The sequence below is a fragment of the Colossoma macropomum genome, unplaced genomic scaffold (assembly GCF_904425465.1).
Source record: "Colossoma macropomum unplaced genomic scaffold, Colossoma_macropomum, whole genome shotgun sequence".
Taxonomy (NCBI): domain Eukaryota; kingdom Metazoa; phylum Chordata; class Actinopteri; order Characiformes; family Serrasalmidae; genus Colossoma; species Colossoma macropomum.
In genome coordinates, this window is record NW_023495305.1 from 81887 (window position 1) to 89814 (window position 7928).

Here is a 7928-nt window from a genome sequence, read left to right on the forward strand (position 1 = left end):
ACATGCACACACACAAATTTTCTAAGCTGCTTATCCTTCTGGGTCATGGGGGGAAGCTGCAACCCATAAATCGCTACAGATATACACTTGCATGTAACATTATTCATCATCTGACCCGCTTATCCTCATGGGTTACAGGGGGTGTGCGCTTGTATGCATGAGTTCAGGCCTCAGCTCACAGTAACTGGCCATAAAATGCTACTGGCCCACCAGGAATTCTCCTGCCTCTCTCGATTACTTACTCTGTCATCAGTTTAAGCTCTTTCGTGACATACAAAAGTAAGCTGGTACATAGTGCACCATGAATCACTTTTTTCAGAAGAGCCGAGAATGAAAAAATGTGAACTCTATGCTATAATAACACAAATATCAGTCTATGTAACCACATTAAGCCATTCAATAAGAGTTACACATTAAAAAAAACACAAATTTTTGAGTGTAGGGGGTCTTTATATGCTCATTTAGATCTTATCAAAGCAAAAGCTCTTCATTCTTCATTGTTTCACACATTGCAGTTTCTGGTCAAATTTGAATAAAGTAAATTAAGTTCACTGCATCAATTTCAGCACGTCTACAGCAGCACTGATCACCACCACCAGTACTGACACTAACACATTATTAGAGTCTCTGATGTACAAACTTTGATCTAACAGCAGTGTACAGTATAACGTATATGCAAGAGTATATTGAAGATGTAGCCAAAAAAATGGATCATGTGGACACACTAAAGGATGCGATGCAGTCTTTCTACAGTTAATTCTTGTAACTATACTCAAAACACATAATGCCAATGCAAACTAGATGCACTGGAAGATTTTCTTGTAATAAACAGGTCAAAGGACCTCCAGCCAAAACTCCGTATAGACTTCATCACAAAGGTAAAGCATGCAAATACGGTGGCGTGTTACTGCCATGCAGAATTAAAAAAAAGTGTGTTGTTATTACAAGATGTTATGTTGTAATTCTGAAAAGACATTTCATATATATTAGAAATTATCTTGTTATTACAAGAATGTACATTGTAATAACAACTTATTATTGGTGCGTTCCAATCGGGAGGCAGCTGTCTAAGTAGGCAGCATTTTAAGGCAGCATTTGCACGCTCCCAAACGAAGGCTGTCCCATTCGGAAGGCAGCTTAAACAGTAAATAGGCAGTCAGACTGTCATAAGTACGAGATAAAACATCTCATGATTATGTAAAAATCTCTTCTTTTTTAAATTTTTTATAAATTTTTAAAATATTTTAAATTATAGTTACAAGTAGTTTTTTTTCTTAATTACAAAATAACATCTCATTATAACCACATGCTGAAAGGTTTTTTATTCTGCTTGGCAGCAATATGACACTGTATGTAAACTAACTAAACTACATAACGTTACTGAATCACACAGAAGCTGATCACTCAGAACCCTCAGACTGAATATTAACAACTTCATACAGCAGCTCTCACTCTAATGAAGACATAAAGAGAACATTTACTCACAGAGTATTACAGAGAGAGACCTGAACTCCATACTGTCCCCGTAATGACGGACTGACTGACTGACTGAACAATGCTCTGTGTTCAACACTCATCACTTCCTGAGAGAGAGAGAGAGAGAGAGAGAGAGAGACAAAGACATCTGCATATTAAATATGTAAAGGATCACTATTTAAGTACTTTAAAGCATATTTCAAATATTTCATCTGACCCTCCAATACAGGGGAAATAACACCCACATCAGTGATTTTACCAGTTAGCTGTGGACACTGTTTTTAATTGTGACTTTCTTCATTTTATGATACTTGTGAGACTGATACACTATAAACACAAAAGTATTGGGGCACACCTTCTAACTATTGAGTTCAGGGGTTTCAGCCACACCCATTGCTAACAGGTGGATAAAATTAGGCACATAGACCTTGCAGTCTCAATAGACAAATACTGGCAGTACAATGGGTCGTACTGATGAGCTCACTGACTTTAAACATGGCACTGTCATAGGAAGCCACCTCTGCCACAAGTCAGTTTTGTGAAATTTCTGTCCAGGTAGATCTGCTTCATCAACTGTAAGTGCTATTATTGTGCAATAAAAGTATCTAGGAGCAACAACAGCTTAGCCACAAAGCGGTAGACCACACAAACTCACAGAGTGGGGCACAGTGCCTATCCTCTGTTGACTCACTCACTAACAAGTTCCAAATTGCCTCTGGAAGCAGCATCAGCAAAAGAACTGTGCGTAAGGAGCCTCACCAAATGGGTTCTCATGGCTGAGCAGTTACATAAATACTTAAGATCAACATGCACAATGGCAAATGGTCGGGTTGGGTGTGTAAATGTATTCTCTGAAGTGATAAATCATGCTTCTCTGTCTGGCAGTCTGATGGATGAGTCTGGGTTTGGCAAATGCCAGGAGAACATTAGATGGTTCCTGATAAAATAAGGCAGGAACAAAATGAAAATGAACTGTACCACTGAAAAGTGAGAACATACAGACATACAGGGACAAATGTCCTAATGTTTTGAGTCATTACAAAGTACTGACTGCATGTTATTTAATGCCTGAGAAAAGCTTTTCTTATTTTCGGTGTTAACATTGCTTGTTTTTAGAGAGAAAAGAAAAAAAATATATAGAAATTATAAAAATAAAAAGTCAAAAACACTTGCCAAACCTCAAGTTCAGCTTCTCCTACCAGACAAAAATGAACGTTTCAAAACAGAAAGCCAAAATAATGACATAGTTTCCAACTTACTGTGGCAAAATAATGTCTTGCTTTCTCAAAATAACCACTTATTATGTTAAAATAATCACAAACATCCTCAAGAAGAAATTCCACTTTTTATTTTTTGCTGTGTCTTTAGTTTAACTTGAGGAGTCAATATCTTATAGTGAGTCACGACATCCAGCTTCTTTTAGGTGTCATTTCCTCCTTAGCTTAAGATGTAATTGCCCCTGCTTAACTAAAAAGTCAAACCTCAACCACCTAAATAACTCCTCCCTCTTCAAAAACCTCAGATACTATATTCATAGACTGTGACTACATGATAAGTCAGATGGGATTGTTTCTCTGTGTCTATCTTTGTGGTTGCACTTCAGATGTAAACAACACAGGATGCTTTGCTTCTACCTCTGAGCTCCATGGTCACTGTGCTGGTTTGGCAGGAATGAGACATCATTCTCCCAGTGGGAATTATTTACAATCACACGGGGATGGGATGTGATGGAATGTACGGTAATGTTATCGCAATGTAACAGAAGTATTTGGAATACATATTGAGAATACAGAAGTATCTGTATTCAGACCAAGTTACATTTTGTAAGGCAAGGCAAGGCAATTTTATGTGTAAAGCACATAAACACAGAAAAATATCTGGGAGTTTGTTGCAGCAGTTGGCAGCAGAATGACTGAATGCTGCCTTACACTGCTTGGTTCTGATTCTGGGTGCTGCTGACTGATCGGGCCCTAGTGATCAGAGAGGCCTTTTAGGTTTCTATACTTCAAACAGATAAGTAATGTCTTTTGGTGCAAGGCCATCCAGAGATTCATATACAATTAGAAGCACTTTAAAGTGAATTCTGTACTTGATTGGTAGGCAGCACAGTGACTTGAAGACTGGAATAACGTGCTCAGATCTCTAATTTCTCATAAGGCCTCTAGCAGCTGCATTTTGAATAAGCTGTAGCTGTCCGATTGTGATCTTGGGTGGGCCAGAAAATGGAGACCATTGCACTAGTCCAGCCTGCTGGAGATAAATGCATGAATTAGTTTTTCTAGGTTTATTGTGTCGTGAAATTTTAAACTGTGATGTTTTTTACTGTCGTTATTGCTTGTACATGACTGTGTAAATTCAGATCTGAATCACTTGTTGTGCCACAATATCTGACTTGATATTTAGTCTGGTGTCAAGATGAGCACTGACATGAAGTCTCAAGATCCTTACTGCCAAATACAATGATCTCATTTTTCTTTATTTTGTACAGACAGTAATCAGGTTACAGAAATTAAGTATTTGTTTCAGTCCATGTTATATTTTGAATCTTTAGAAAAACTCTTAAAATACCCACTATATAAAAAATACCATCTTTAAGACAAACATCACTAAAGCTTGTTTATTAACTATTTTAATATCAGTGCATGGCATGTAAAGACGTACGCTAAAGGGGACCTCAATTAACGGCTACTTTACAAACATTTACGTTTTTACTAAAGCCTGAGTAGACTGATAAAATCACTGTGATGATCAGTTATTTATCTCAGCATTACTGAGCTCTGCTAAAGCCCGAGTAGACTGATAAATCAATGTGACCAGTTATTTATCTATGTTATGTCCCCACTAAAGGGCTACAGTCTAAGGCAGTAAACAGAGACGTTAACAAATTAACTAGACAGCTTGATGTAGAACTGGAGGAATGGAGAGACTGCTGGTGAGCGTGGAGTGACTGGCAGGAGAGGAAGGATATGGCAAAACAGTATTTATTCAAGACAATGACTTCAGACAATGCTGTAGGGCTTACAAGCACAAGCAGACATACACAAGCAGCACAACACACCAGTTTTGGGGCTGAGCTAATCTTACCTTAGAAAGGGAAGATGGATGGTGCCAAAGAAATAAACAGGAAAAAAAAAAAAACGACCCTGAGCTGTATTGTTCTTGAAGTCTAGCCTAACAACCAAGGCCAACTAACTACCCTACACTAACCTTCCCAAATATACAGGGGGCGGCACCCTCCCTTCAACCTAGTGTGCCTAGACAGCAGAGTTTACTTGTGTCATGGAATGTAGGTTCGCGCACAATCTAACCTGTTAGAGAGAGAGAGAGAGAGAGAGAGAGAGAGAGAGAGAGCTAACTAACAACACTACCACCACAACAAGTAGACATAAATCACTGGACAAAACTAACAACACTACTTGTTACTGGCATCTAGCAACAGACAGAAAAGAGCAAAAACGAACTAGACAGATCAACAGTTCAGTATTCAGTATAAGCGAGTCATCAAACAGCAAACGAGTGAGCCGGTAGACTAAGGCGCAGCTTGTCCGCGCAGCTTTTGAAGGGCTCCGCCCCTTTTTGTGCCGCAAGACTGTGCTTGAACGCGTTGGACGATGACTGACAGCTCACTCCACCTATAGAGAGAGAGAGAGAGAGAGAGAGAGAGAGAGCGCATTAGGGGAGAACAGAGAGAAAACACATACACACGTTTCATTAAAAAAATAAATTAATTAATTAATAATCAATTTATTTATTTGTAATATAAAGTAAAGCTACATAAAAATATTCAGCTTATTTAAGGCCTACTCTCACCCAGAGCTTTCTGCATTGCATCACTGAGTTTCATTTCCTCCTTAGGTGAAGATAAAATTGCCACTGCTTAAAGACAAACCTCAACTACCTAAATATCTTCTCTCTGCTCTCACACCTCGGACATTATATTCCTAGTCTGTGACTGCGTGACCAGTGAGATAGGGTTGTTTTTCTGTGTCTGTCTTTGTGGTTTTGCGTCACATGCAAACACAGGGTGCTGTGCTTCTACCTCTGAGCTTCATGGTCATAATTTGGCAGGAATGAAGCGTCATTCTACCTGTGGTGATGTTTTACAAACACACACGGATGAGATGTAATGGAGGTATTTAGAATACATGATCTGAATACAGAAGTTAAATATCTCTAGGGCTGGGCAATATGGCAATATTTATAGTTTTAATGATAACATATGTCAAGTATGTCACATTATTGTAGCAGAACAAACCTTTTCAATTATATTATTAATTATATTATTGCCTGAACCTCAAACAAGAAGTTAGAGTTACCCAGATTTCCAAAATCTACCGACCAAAGATAAAAGAGACAACATGCTCACACCAAAAATGCTTCAATCAAAAGGGAATTTATTGGCTAAATATCAAATAACATTCACTTTCGATGATTTAGGAGATTACATACAGCTCAGATAATGTAAATCACAACTAAAACAGCACGAGACACTATAGCTTAAGGTAGTTCCTGGAAGGGCAACTCGAAACTTAGGCATGAAAGGGACCTTCAGTGAGTGAACCTATGTATGGGCATGTGTAGCTATATGGATATGTATGTCTATCAAAGGGTTTTAATTAAAGAGTTGAAAAACTGAGTGCATAAGATTTGAATACCACCTTACTTTGGAGACAAGAAGGCTGACTTCAGGCCCTCCAGGCAGAGTTGTTTCGGAGAGTTGTTTCTAGACCTGGAGAGGCTCATGTGCTGAGGGTCTTGCTTGGTTGTAGCGGCTTTGCTGAAGCAGCCGGACAGGCCGAAGGTCGATGTGGCCATAGTCAGCAACTGGGCAGCAGGCATCTCAAGACTGAATAAGGATGGAAAACATTGACAGTCCTCTGGTGTTCAGTCTGCTTGCAGACTGGTCCGTGGCTGCGGTGAGGTTCTGTGGTCCGTGTGGCAGCTAAGCTGCTCTGACTCTGCTGGCAACAGTTCTGGGTGCAATCAAGTTTCTGCGGCTAGTTAGTACTAATTTGACTGACTTCCTCTATTTGGCTGAGATGAAATTGAATTGAATCAATCGATGGCCAGTCGACAGATTGCTTCATCAGTGTGGTTTAAAGCTTAAGGTGTACACAAACTAACAAACAAAATAGGAAGACGAACAAAAGACAAGTTGCTCAGATCTGTTAAACTAATGTTCTATCTTCTGACCTAGGTTGGCCCTGATTTGTGGTTCTAGCTAGCTTTTCTTCTCAGAACTCAGAACTGAACTAAAAATGCATTGTGCTCAGGCTTTGTCTGGCTGTATGCCCTCCCCTTTGGAGGTGGAGCCAAAGCGCAGATAGGTCCTTCTCACCTAAAGGGCAATTAGTTATTCACTGTTTCAAACTCTGACTGGGGATACATAATCCATAAGTGCCTCCCCAAGAATCGCGCCCTCCTTTGTTTCCAAATCTTAGTCTATTATAACCAGACAATGAAATACCATTTAAATACCACAACTGTTTGGATTATTCCTTTAAACTTGCAAAAACCAAGGGAGGAAACAAAGAGCACATTTATGTTTTATAACAGACAGTTTTAACAGATATTACCTGAAAAGCAACACACATATTAAAAGACACACGCAGACATTGTATGTATTCTCTTGGTATCGTTTGTTCTGGGTATATTCACTCACAGTGTGATCGTTAACTAAGGAACAGAAGAAACAAACCAAATGGAAAAGGAATACATATTCAGCTTACATACTTATCAGGGTTTTAAACCTACTACAATCAAATGGCTACATCGGTAAATTATCAAAGTGATACATTACGTATTTATATCTAATAATAGAAAATATACATAGTTTAGGTAATCGACTACATAACATACAGGTAATATCACTTACAAACAATGTACAAATGTTGAATATCATGCATAGAAAGTAAATACAAGTTTTTCACCATTGGGAAATGGTTTTGTCACTGTGTGGTGTGTCTAATTCTCTCCACTGGGTGGTGCTATGGATGCATGTCTGAAATATGAATAAACATTGCTGATGCCTGGCCCGACCTTTCAAAAAATACATTCTACAGACCATGATCTTTTACTGATTGTCAGCTATTTTTAATAGCAGCTCATGCTGCAAGCATGACATGCACATCTGAGATATCTGCTATAAAGGATAGATGATGATGAAGGTACAGTAATGATGCACTGCTGAAAGAAGCGAAAGTTTCTAATGGTGCTTTTCCCCATTGTAGTGCAGGTTTTCAGAAAAAAAGTTTACAACAAACTGAACCAGTGTCCACATGGAAGTGGATGGAGTACAATGATTTTTGGAGGACCACAGTTTGGTGCACATCTGATGGTAATTAGTTGCACCTGTCAAAATGTACTGAACTAAAGAAAAAGTTCAATTGATCTGCATCAAACAAGGTAAGTTTGAAAGCACCCTTAGACTAAATGAAAACTTGTGGTATTGT

General features: G+C 38.7%; 1 pseudogene; it reads right to left on the reverse strand.

Moving 5' to 3' along the window:
* Window positions 1-6315, reverse strand: part of LOC118801707 — a 53299-nt pseudogene extending 46984 nt beyond the window's left edge.
* Between the last annotated feature and the right edge of the window lie 1613 nt (window positions 6316-7928).